The 13,366-nt window shown below is 33.7% G+C and overlaps 1 long non-coding RNA gene across 1 annotated transcript in view; it reads left to right on the top strand.

The window, feature by feature from the left end:
• The window catches only part of LOC144579377 (uncharacterized), a 176,957-nt gene extending 166,262 nt beyond the window's left edge, over positions 1-10,695 (top strand). The window contains exons 2-3 of the long non-coding RNA XR_013526799.1: positions 9,551-9,619; positions 10,572-10,695. This is a non-coding gene — a long non-coding RNA (uncharacterized LOC144579377). The remainder of the gene's footprint in view (positions 1-9,550; positions 9,620-10,571) is intronic.
• The last annotated feature ends 2,671 nt before the right edge of the window (positions 10,696-13,366 follow it).

Below are 13,366 nucleotides of genomic sequence, written 5' to 3'. Positions count from 1 at the left end.
AGTCCCACCATATGCTATCCATTTCACTTATTTGCCCAAACCCACTAAAAATGTATAGTAGTTTTGAAATAATGAAACCCCTACCCAGAGGAAAAAAAAAAATGTTTACCAACTTGAGTTCAGTATTAATGGATACTTTATTTTTCCTGTATTCTTATACTTCTACTAATTTTCAAAGTTATTTAGGTCAGAACTTCTTGTCCACAACACATTCAGTGAGGTTGTCATACATTTGTCATACAATTACACTATTGTATTATAATTGGCATTCTATTCTGGGATCCCAGACTTAATTTAAAAATGTATTTGTATACACTATGGCTCACTTGTGCTATAGTGTTCTGTGGTCTTTGGCAAATACATAATGTCATATATCCACCACTACAGCAACATACAGAATAATTTTATTGACCTGAAAATATTTCTGTGCATAAGCTATTCAACACTCCCCTCTTGCTCCACCTCATGCACATACAAATCTGCTTTCTTCTTCGTCTCCATCTTCTCCCTCTTCTTCCTCTTCTCCATAATGTCATATAAATGAAATCACACATTTGATAGCATTTTCAGTCTAGCTTGCTCCACTTGGTAATATTCATTTCAAATCCATACATATTGTTTTGTGGATTAATAGTTCACTCATTTTTATCATGAATAGTACTCTTTTGCATATTTGTAACAGTTTATCCACAGTTCTGGGTGATTGTGGATAAAGTTGTTATAAACATTTGTTTGCAAGTTTTGGTGTGGATATAGGTTTTTAAATAGATCAGGTGAAAACCTTTCAGTTGTGATTCATAGATTTTATAATTAAGACTATGTTTAATTTTAAAAGACATTGCTAGACTGTCCTCCAGAACAACTGTGCATTTTGCATTTTTACCAGGAATGAAAAAGATGTTGTTCAGCAACTGCCAGAAATTGATGTTGTCCATTTTTTATTATCTATTCTAATAGGTGTTTAGTGATAGTCCATTATTATGGAATTTGCTTTTCTTTTACGAAAAATGATGTTGCATTTTGCATATTTTTATTTCCATTAGTATATCTTCTTTGATGAAGTATTTGTTCAGATACCTTAACTCTTTTAAAATTGAGTTGTTTTCTTATTGTTGAGAATTAAGTGCTTTTTCTGGATTGCCTTTTAATTTTTTCTCACAGTTTTCATATCTCTGCTGACATTACACATCTAGATTTGCCTGTTATCTACTTTTGCAAATAGCAATTTTTTTTTTTTATTATTTTGAGATGGAATCTCACTGTGTCGCCAGGCTGGAGTACAGTGGTGCAATCTTGGCTCACTGCAACCTGTGCCTTCCAGATTCAAGTGATTTTCCTGCCTCAGCCTCCTGAGTAGCTGAGACTACAGGCATGTGCCACCATGCCCAGCTAATTTTTGTATTTTTAGTGGAGATGGGTTTCACCATGTTGGCCAGAATGTCTCTATCTCACAACCTCATTATCTGCCCACCTTAGCCTCCCAAAGTGCTGGAATTACAGGCATGGGCCACTCTGCCCAGCTAGCAATCTTAACACATTAGTTAAAGTGTTTAAAATCCCATGGCTGAAATTTTTAACATCTGCCTCATATTTGAATCTCATTCTGATGGGTGCTTTGTCTCTTCAGACTGTGTTCTGGATTTTATTCATAATTTCTAATTATTTTTTGTTGTTGAAAGCTGAACATGTTCTATTAACAGTATAAATCAGTTAAATAGGCCTTGACTATGAGAATTTATATTAGTGTGTCTAAGAGTTGGATTGTGTTTACTGTTTGCTGTTTCTATATGTACTAGAGATGTCAAATTATTCTAGTGTCTTCTATTTTTTCTTTCCATCACTCCTCTTGATTTAGGGCTTCCCTCAGCACTTCTCCTCTGAGTGAATCTGTAGCATGTGGCACCTTTAGCTATAATGCACTCTTAATTTTCTGGCTCCCTTTTGGTGCAGCAGTAGGGTATGAGGGAAGGAGTACATTCCATAATCTTTTGATTATGTCTTAGTATTCTAGTATGTTGCATCTGTCTACAAGTATTCTGTCCCTCTTCTAGCCACATGTCTCCTCCTTCACAAACACCCCCTACTCACTTTCCTCACTGCAGCAACCTCAATATATTTGTTTAATGCCCTGCCCATTTTTTTTTTTACCTTAGATAAAAGAGGAAGGCCAGTGACATCTTGAATGAGATAGAAATCCCTACCTTAAGATGATACAGGTTTTAGTATTAGCCTTTGTGTAACCCTTTCTCCATAAGACCCAGATGGGGTTCCTGAAAGAAAACCTCAGAAAAGTGTAAACCCATTTTACAATTCATTCCAGCTACATACTTTCAGATGCCATTTTCTTAAACTTTCACTCTTGTTTATACTCACCCATAATTCGTAAAAATTATTAGTGAATGCATGGTGTTCCATGCCTATAATTGCAACACTTTTGGAGGCCAAGGCAGGAGGATCATTGAGGCCAGGAGTTTGAGACAAGCCTGGACAACACAGTGAGACACCATCTCTATAAAAATTTTAAACAATTAGCCAAGCAGGGTGACATGTACCTGTAGTGCCAGCTATTTAGGAGACTGAGACAGGAGGATCATTTGAGCTTAGGAATTCGAGGTTACAGGAAGCTATGATGGTGCCAATGCACTCTAGCCTGGGTGACAGAGGGAGACCATGTCTCTGTATCTTTCTATATATACACACATACACACACACATAAAAATTTATTACTTCATACATACATGTGTGTGTGTGTGTGTGTGTGTGTGAAGTGTTTTTAATACTTGTGACTTTCAGTGTCTTATAATTCAGGTAAATAGACTTGGTTCCATCTCTCTTGATGCTCTTGGTCCTATACTTATCAAAGTAATGGTTTTCTTATAGCAGTAATTCTCTATGGCTTCAAAAACAAAATCTTGATTTTCAATTTGTCTAGCTTTTTGTTTTTGTAAGGATAGGAACAACAAGCTCCAAGCTCTTTGAATGTTACAGATAAACCAGAAACCTGGTTTTTTAAAGTTTAATAAAATGTAAAATACATAAACACATAAATATACACCCCCCCCCAATAAAGTCACAACTCATTGAATTTACATAAGGTAAATAGATAACTTCAAGCAGGTCAAGAAATAGACCACTTTCAAAATCTCAGAAGCTCTTTTTCTTCTAGTTTTCCCCTCCCTGCTGAGATTTCTTCATTGGCAAATACACACAAACACACACACACACACACACACACGTGTGTGTGTGTGTGTGTGTGTTATGTCTTTGAACAGGAATGTATTTGTTGCTTTAGAATCTTTATGTACTAATTCAAACATCTTACTTACCTAAAAGCTGCTTCTTACGGTTTTATTTTTCTCTTATGGAATGGCTATACATATACCTTTGTAGTTCTAATAGTTTTTAATTGTATCATAGACATCATGAATTATGTGTTAGTGATTTTGGATTCTGTTATGACTCTGAAAAGTAGTACTTTTTTGCTTTAATGGGCACTTAAGTCAGCTGAAGCAAAACTCCAAACTCTGTCTCTTCTGCTCTGGGGAGTTTTTGAAATCTTTATTCAGATATTTCATTCTTGGATTCTGCCCCACCCATGTGGAGTTTGGAGATCAGCCGGTAATTTGTATGGTTTATATGCAGAATTTGGAGCTATCCTTTTTTGGATCTGTACTTTCTGAGATTTCTCAAGTTTTTAGCATCTGTGCTGTCCTCTGAAACACTGTCCTTTGATTCTTCAGGTAATAATATTACCTGTTGGTATCTAAGTTTGAGTCAGTTTAACACTGGATGTCCTCAGATGAAAAGCAAAAAAATTAAAAAATAAAATAAATTCGCCTCTGTTGTTCTCTTTTCTGTCAGCTACTCTCCTGGTTATGCCTGCTCTTCATAGGTTTTTAGTGTTTTCATATTTTATTTTTCATATCTATGTATTTCTCCAGAGTGTATAACTTTTAGAGGATGGTAGTTTTGTTTAATGTTAATATTATAGAAAATGGAAAACCCCTTTAGTCATTTTAATTTGCATTACAAACAAGACTAATGAGTTAATAATCAACTTTTATTTTGTGTTTTGGCTATTCATATATGGTTTTAATTTGTATGCATAAAAACTACATGGACATTTCTTCTCATTTTCTATTAAGCTGTCTGCTGTTCGTTTAAGTTATATAAATATTCGATATATGAGTATTTTGCATTTTTAGACCTGGTGAGTATCTTTCCTATACTGCTTTGCCTTTTATCTCAATCATTCTTGTATCTTTTGTCCTGATATTATTTTTCATGTAATATTGAAGAAGTTGATGGGATTCATCTTTTTCGTTAAACATTATCTTAGTTTTGCAAGTAATACATATTTTATTACAATTAAAACAGACAATGAAAATAATAGAATCTTTATTGTCTACAACCTCAAAATCCAGATTTAAACACTTTTTTTTGTAAAGATTATAATTTTGTCTATGTATACAAAATATTTTTGTAAATGTGGTCACATAAATAATATTTTATGAACTGCTTTCTTTAAGCAACTATATCCTGAAAAAACTTCATGTCTGTAAATATGTATCTAAACTAGAATTATTAATGATAATGTATTTAGCAAATCATATTGTTGACCACTTTGGTTATTTTTAACATTTTTCCCATATAAAGTATACTGCAGTGAGTATCCTTGTGCAGAAATATATACATCTACTATTAACTATCTTAGATAAATTCTCTGAGTGGTATCTTTTATCCAAAAGATATGCTTATTTTGTGACTTTTCAAATACTTCTACATTGATGTTAAATGTAGTATTTTGTGGCTTTACTATACATTAACAAAGAAATCTACTGAAAGTAAAGTTAGTAACAATTTATTCTCCTACTAATATATGGCAATCCACAGCTAAGGATTTTACTTCTAAGAGGAACAATTTGTCTCTCCCGGGATAAATTCTCTCAGGAAATTCTTGTGGAAGTATAACTGCTTATCCTTAGTCCTTACTATAATGATAAAAACCCTCCTGGCAAAAGCATCTATTCATTCACTAGAAGAAAAGCATTGGCTCTTCTTGCTTATCCTGGGCTCCTTATTCTAAATATGTGGATGGATGAATAGGCTTTTGAATACCTTATTCAGAAGATCAGTTTTTTCTAGGTAAGCATCAGCATGAACCTCCATAGGTATGAAAGATTTCATTTGCTATTTTACTAGGGAAACTATTTGTCCACATACCTGTAATAAAAGCTGGTGCCAAGAAACAATGAAAAACTCCGAAGTCAAACTTCCCAGGAAATATCAGGATACTTTAATTTTTGTAACTTGAATTTTCTTCTTGGAAAAAAAATGAGCAGTTTTTCTGCTGCTTTTCTCTCATGGAAGTTGGAAATAATCTCCTAAAATTTTTACCATTCCTTCTGAAGATAATATTTGTCTAGGTGTCAGCCAACTGAATAGGATATTTAATATTGTAAGCAAACAAATGCCTCTTTTCAAATGTATCTAAAATGCAACTGGAGACAACTTCGGTAATTTGTGCACTTGAAACATATTATTGTTGGCTCTCTGTGTATTTTGGAAAGCAATTTTCCATGAAATTGTTATTACCTTTTAAATGTAATATCATTTTGTATAATGCTCATTTAACGGAATTACCCCTTTTGTATAAATATCATTCAGGCTAACTATTCAAAAGGTGCCAACATATTAACCTCTCTAAGTGCATAGCTTAGGAAACAAAGGGGTACTTTTCTGCATTGTAAGTAGGATCTGATTATCATTTAGATTACAATATATTTCTAGCTGATTTGTTTAGATAAAGCTGTACTTTAACTACAATAAGTTAATAAAATATAGATTTTGGGACAGGCGCTGTGGCTCATGCCTGTAATCCCAGCCATTTTGAAGACTCAGGTGGGCGGATCATTTGAGGTCAGGAATTTGAGATCAGCCTAGACCAACATGGTAAAATCCTGTCTCTACTAAAAACAAATAAAAAAATTATCTGGGTGTGGTGGTGCATGCTTACAGTCTCAGCTACTCGCGAGGCTGAGGCAGGAGAATCACTTGAACCAGGGAGAAGTTATAGTGAACTGAGATCAAGCTACTGCACTCCAGCCTGGGCAACAGAGTGAGACTCTCTCTCAAATAAATAAATAATAAAAATAATTAAATATAGATCTTGTTTTATATACTGGGGATCCTGAATTATATCTAATGATTAAACTATTTTGCCACGGGTCGTAAACAGAATTATGAGTCTAATTATGAGTCTAAGATATTTTCAAAAGGTAATTTTTTTTTTTTTTTTTTTTTTTTTTGAGACGGAGTTTCTCTCTTGTTACCCAGGCTGGAGTGCAATGACGCGATCTCGGCTCACGGCAACCTCCGCCTCCTGGGTTCAGGCAATTCTCCTGCCTCAGCCTCCCGAGTAGCTGGGACTGCAGGCACGCACAACCATGCCCAGCTAATTTTTGTATTTTTAGTAGAGACGGGGTTTTACCATGTGGACCAGGATGGTCTCGATCTCTTGACCTTGTGATCCACCCGCCTTGGCCTCCCAAAGTGCTGGGATTATAGGCGTGAGCCACCACGCCCCGCCTTCAAAAGGTAATTTTTAATGAAAATACTCACTTTTGATATAAAGACTATCAGATATTTTTCAAGATTAGCAGTTCCCTAATAGGAAAAACGCATTATTTCTGTTTTTTTATCTAGCACTTGAATTCTTTTTTTTTTTTTATCTAATAATTAGTTTTATTTGGCTGTTTCTGTAATTTCCATGAAAAGAAGCAAACCAAGGACATAACAGGTAAATAGAAATTTACATGTTAAAGTATTCTTTCCTTATTATAATTTTAGCTAACAAGTATTGCATATCTTTTTTTTTTTTAATTGTATTTTAGGTTTTGGGGTACATGTGAAGAACCTGCAAGATTGTTGTATAGGTACACACATGGCAGTGTGATTTGCTGCCTTCCATACTATCTCACTCCAACTCCCCACCCCCCGCTGTCCCTCCCCTATTTCCCCCTGACAGATCCCAGTGTGTGATGCTCCACTTTCTGTGTCCATGTCTTCTCATTGTTCAACACCCAGCTATGAGTGAGAACATGCAGTGTTTGATTTTCTGTTCTTGTGTCAGTTTGCTGAGAATGATGGTTGCACATGAATTCTTAAACACTTCTCTTAGATTTCTAGGCATTACATGGTACATTTCCATTTAAGTTATTCATCTCATGATTTTTGATAACCTAGTCCTGTTAGTAATAAACAGATCTGACTTTGGTTTTTTCCTAATCAGGAAGGTTCCTTTAGCACATTTTGCCGATTTCTACTGACCTATGAGAAAATATGACAAAGCATTCACAGTTTTTTGAGGAACAGAAGCCCAGAGAAACTGGCAACTCCAAATCTAAAGATCATCTGAAATGTTTCTATGCTATAAGGCTTTGTCTACTGCAACTATATGTATGTTTCTTTTAACATTTTGTGCAATATGTTGATACTCCCTTTATTTCTCCTAAGGTGATGCCCTCTTTTGTTACACAGAATTATCTACCCAAATCTTTGCCAATTGTCTTATGCTCCCTAAATAACTTTTCTAAAACAAAGTCATTTTGTGTTGGTGAGATATTCTATTATTTTCTTTTCTTTTGAGACAGAGTTTCCCTCTTGTTACCCAGGCTGAAGTTGCTGAAATATTCTAAATATTTAGATATATGGTTTGCCACTTGCTATAGAATTTGCAGTCTTTTACATGAAGAAACAATGTTAAATCTTTCTATCTTTATCCCATTTTAACAAATCTTCATGATTAAAATATTTTCCTCTAGTTAATTTTAAGTATAAGCTAAATTTTATGTAAGTTGGACGTGCCAAGAGTGGAGTGAGCATTCTGAATGTGATTGAGTATATAAGTTGAACTTGTTTCATATGATGTAACCATTTCAAAAAGTAAATTTGAAATATTGAAGAGGAAGAGTATGAAGATGATAAAAGAAAAACCGAATAATTATAAAAATGAGAGTTCAATAAAATAGAAAAGTTCATTGCATAAGATGCACAAGAATGGCAGGGGTGCCTATCATGGCAGCACTACATGAATTGACAAGTCGAAGTGGAATTCCGATATTAAAATCTGATATTGATTGTGACTTTGAGTTTTGAGAACAGAACTGTTTGTTTCAGTAGTCCACACCTCATTTTCTTTACCAGCATCACCATTGCCATCATTGCTATGGTCACTCTGCTTAGGATATTTGAGCATTTGTTTGTCAGAGATGGCAATCAGTCCCTCACACCTTTATATGTGTTCAAATACAAACGAGACTTTACATACTTCTTCAATTTTGCACAGAGCTGAGATTTAAACTTGTGTGTCTAAGTCCCCAACCCATGATCTTTGCTTATTGATTCTATTCCACCTATAATTAATATCCAATGAATATCCATCCTTGTTACATGGATATTCATGTATTCTCTTAGCTTTCCCAACTTACTTTCATATTTGCTTCTTCTTAGTGAAAAATGAGTTCCTGTTCTAAAAGAAAATCACAAAGTCTATGTAAGCTGCTTTTTTAAAAAAATTTTAATGACTACTCACATCTGAAAAAGGAAGCTGCTGTCAAATGACTGTTTATTTGGAAAAACATGAATTCTTTAAGTACATCTGCTGCCTTTGTAGTGATTCCAAGCTCTTTCCTAAACCCAGCCCTTAATTTCATGCAATGAAGTCTAAAACTTGGTGTTTTCTGAGGGTGTATCTTCTACTAATAACAATATAGTACTTACAGTGAATTATAGGTGATGCTCAGTGTAAAATAGGAATTTCATGAATTAAATGAACTAGAGCCAGAGGAAAAATTTTCTTGGGCTTATAGCTGCTAGATATGAGTAATTTCCAAATAAGTAAGTAAAGCACTTAGAGAGAAGTGCAATATTAAAGTAAATTGAAAATATTCTTATGAGAAAACCATCCGTATTAGTTTGAAGTTTGAATACCATTATCTAATCACATTTTGAAGTTATATCCAGAGATGTCGCACCCCAATATGTTTAATTATGTCATTGAACATCTTTCTCCTCGATAATTCTCCAAAATCAGTTTCTCCATCTCTGCAATGCATTCTATTGCTTTGATGCGTAGAGGAAGACCTTGCTAGTCTTGGCAAAGCGATGCTAAATCATTTGTTACATAATTGCATTTCCCTTGTGATATTTTTTCTTTTTTTAAAAAAATTGAATATATAAAAATGGGTGAATAATATTGTACTAATTGTTTTAAAATATATATTATTATTAACCATTTTAGTCAACATAACATGCACTAATACTCTCATTATAGATGTAGAGGCTTACATTTGAGCAGATTAAGGTAACTAACTGGTCTACTGGTAGGCAGTTCATAAGACTAGCAAATGGTTGTGTTTTTACTTATATTAATTTTACACAGAATTTTTGTGGCACTTAAACATCTTAAACTTTTATCCTTAAAATCAAAAACAAAAAATGAGATAGCTCATCTAGATTCCCAGAATTGATATTTGTCTGATTCCTTCAGGCAATCACCTGAGATTACCAAGAAGAGAAAAAAGACAGCAGCTCAAGGAAGCAGAGGAAGATTCTTTCTGTGAGTTCTTTCTAAGGGTCTTATCAAGTTTCTTACATTTAAATATTGCATAACAGTTTTAGAGTCGAATATACATAATTATATATGTGTATGTAGATTGTGTTCATATTAATTATTTTTATTATAGCTGTTTCTTAAAGTTAATAATTAATCCTTTACTGTTATAATTACTTTAATTATAAAATAACAGTTACAAAACATTTTGTTATGATTTTTAAAACCTTTTTATTGACCTCAAGGTAGATTTGGTCTGATGGCTTTCTAATTGACCCTGACAGTAGATAATAATTTAAACTGTTTCTTCTTTATTTATATTTTTTGGAGGACAATTTGTTACATAAGCAGCAGTGAATATTGATTTCTCTTTCGAATTATATGTTCTATTATCTCCTGCAAAAACAATAATTATTTTCTTCAATTTTAATATAGTAAATAAATATTATGTTTAAAAGTATGACAAAGGAAAGAAAGCCAGAAGCTTATATGTTTCAAAACAGTCTAGGTACTAATAGAAGTGTGATTTCACTAGAAATAGCATTTGGAAGAAATTTTAAAAACTCAAAAATACTCTCATTTTTCTAATAATTTTATATGATTTTTGATAATTATAGAAAATTGAAAACATTGAACTTCAGTTATAATTTAGTCAAAAATCATTAATTTTTAATTTTATCAAGGTTTTATACTGGGAAAAATATAATAAATTTCACATTAATTTAGAATAGTATTATTGATATTTAGCTTAAATGGAGGCAAATATGAAATATTAATGTTGGCAAATATGAAAAGCAATCTGAGATTAAACTATTCATCTAATTTTTTCAACTGATGAAATCAAAGTCATTATCTTTCATGCTGGGAAGGAGCAAGATTACTGTTCGGGGTTCTGTTGAAAAGTTTATTAGAGGTGGCGGAGAAATAACTTTGCTCATTGGTTATTTTCTTGTTTTAGAGGCAGACAACTGAGTATCCCAGCAGTGACTGACAGGCAAGTAACACTTCCACAAATATTTTACTTCAGGTTCACTGTGTCGAGAAGATGGGGGCAATCTTTAGGCTTCCCAAGATTTAATCAAATAATGAAGAGGACTGTATTTATATTAATTGTTTACACCTTGTCATCTTGTAATTTGAAAGGGTAATAGAAATTATGTAATCAATTTGCAACCTAGAACAGGGAGTCTGATTACAGCTTTCCTAATAGATGATTATTCCATTTCTTAAATCACACCCAGAATTCACTTTCTACAAGGGAGACTGTAGTTTTGTGATCTATCTTTGTTGGTATTTGGAACTATACAGAATAGGCGAGGCTCGGTGGCTCACACATGTAATCCCAGCACTTTGGGAGGCCGAGGTGGGTGGATCACCTAAGGTCGGGAGTTCGAAACCACCCTGTCCAACATGGAGAAACCCCACTTCTACTAAAAACATAAAATTAGATGGACATGATAGCACATGCTTATAATTGCAGCTACTCAGGAGGCTGAGGCAGGAGAATCGCTTAAACCCGGGAGGCAGATGTTGCAGTGAGGCAAGATCATGCCATTACACACCAGCCTGGGCAACAAGAGCAAAACTCCATCTCAAAAAAAAAAAAAAAAAAGACACAGAATAATTTCAATTCTTTTTGTCCATCTATTCACTCTTCAAAAACATATAGTCAGGTGTCATGTGCTTTTTTAAAAAATTCTTTTCATACCATCAAACATATTTCACATGATGTTATTTTCTTAACTCTTCACCATACTTGTCAACCCCAGGAAATATTATGTTTGCCCAGAAACCAAGTACATTATCATTTACAAAACTATAAATCTACTAAAAATATAAACATCCCCTTTGAATTTCTACTAATTAAAAATATGATAACTTGTTTTCTCTCTCATTGTTGACTTATTTTGAATTTTGGGTTTACCAATACATTATTATTTTTAGTTGGGTATTATTTAGCTAGATATTCCCTTTCACATTTTCATGTTATCTATATCTCTATCTAACTGTAATTTGATGTACATTGAAAATATGGGTCAATTAGGTATGCAACTCAGTATTTATTGACTATTGCAGCTTTTCTATGATCGTTGATTGAAGGCAGTGTAAAATAGCTCTAGAGGGATTATATACATCTGCTATAGAACAGGAGTTCCCCATCCTCAGGCAGCAGACTGGTACTGGGCTGTGGCATGTTAGAAACACCTCCACACAGCAGGAGGTGAGCAGTGAGTGAGGGATTATTATTGCCTGAGCTCTGTCTCCTGTCAGATCAGTCATAGCATTTGATTCTCTTAGGTGCCTGAACCCTATTGTGAACTGTGCTTGCAAGGGATCTGGGATGCGTGCTCTTTATAAGAATCTAACTAATGCCCGATGATGTGAGCTGGAATAGTTTGGTCCTAAAGTCATCCCCCTTCTCCATCCAGTGGGGGAACCAGGCACCAGGGACCAGTTTTATGGAAAAATTATCTTCCACAAAACTGGTTCTTGGTGGGAAAAATGTGGGGACTGCTGCTATAGATGTTAAGTTAATGGAGAAACATTTGCATTTATACATATTAAAGTATTTCTTCCACCAAATACTGCTATAAAATTATTTTTTATACAATTATTCACTGACCACTACTACAAACTTCCAAATGATGGACTAAACATTAGAAAAAGTGTTTTATATAACTTTTCTCATGCATTTTATCCAATAGATTTAGAGTAATGTGTCAGTAGTCCCATTTAATAAATAAGAAAGTGGGGAATCAGGTTAAACTATTGGTAAAGGTCACAAGGCAATGAAAAAAAAAGTCAAGATTCTAAACACACTCCTCTTGATCCTAAGTCTATATGAATTTCCATGTCAGAAAAAAGTAGGCACTTTTCCTTGAATATCTGTCTCAGGCACTACATATATCATTTGTACCATGAACACAAATAAAGTATAGATGCCTACATCTTACAGAAAATCAGCTTCTTAAATCAATCAATATATGCAAATCCTTTCCATTCACAGCACACCTAGAGAAGAAAACATTGCCAGAAAAAAAAATGTATTGCCTGTTTTGAGATGTGTCTTCTTAAAAGTGCTTTTACCTCAATTGTTTGTTTTAGCTCTGATATTGAGCTGTTAATTAATGTTGCTTATGTTATATTACCTGATTATTTCATTATATTCTTCAGTCTAGCTCAAAATGTTAGTTAGCTCAACAAAAACCTGTGTGCTAGGTACGTGAAATATATTGTGCCCTCAACTCTCACCTGTTTATTTCCCTCTCACCATTTAGATCCTAGTTCAATTAACTACTCTCGTCTTCCCACTCTTTACAAGAAGACATAATTTTACAGCTGCAGATCCCCTGAGTCCTTACTTTGTTTTTATTCTTCCTCTTTATCACAATCATGACTATGTGAAGTGGTCCTGTTTGTTTGCTTGTTTAGGTAGGCATGCTTATATTATCTGTCTCCCTACATTAATATATCGAGTCCATGAAGATAGAACATTTATCTAGCCTGTTCACCTCTTTAGCCTCAGTATCTAGAAGTGTCTAATAAATTACTTACAAAGGCAAACACACACACACACACAATAAAGTTTTGTCATATCTTAAAAAAAACCTAAAAGAATCTTTGTAATGTGTAAAGACTATTGCCTACTAATCCATACATAAAATAGCTCTATCTTTCTAAAGTTTCTATGGCATAAGAATTAAAAAATAACACTTCAGATTTTGGTAAAATCAATTAATATCTATAGTTTAG

The sequence above is a fragment of the Callithrix jacchus genome, chromosome 14 (genome assembly GCF_049354715.1).
Source record: "Callithrix jacchus isolate 240 chromosome 14, calJac240_pri, whole genome shotgun sequence".
NCBI lineage: Eukaryota > Metazoa > Chordata > Mammalia > Primates > Cebidae > Callithrix > Callithrix jacchus.
The sequence above is the reverse complement of the archived record's forward strand: the minus strand, read 5'-3'. Positions and strand labels throughout refer to the sequence as shown.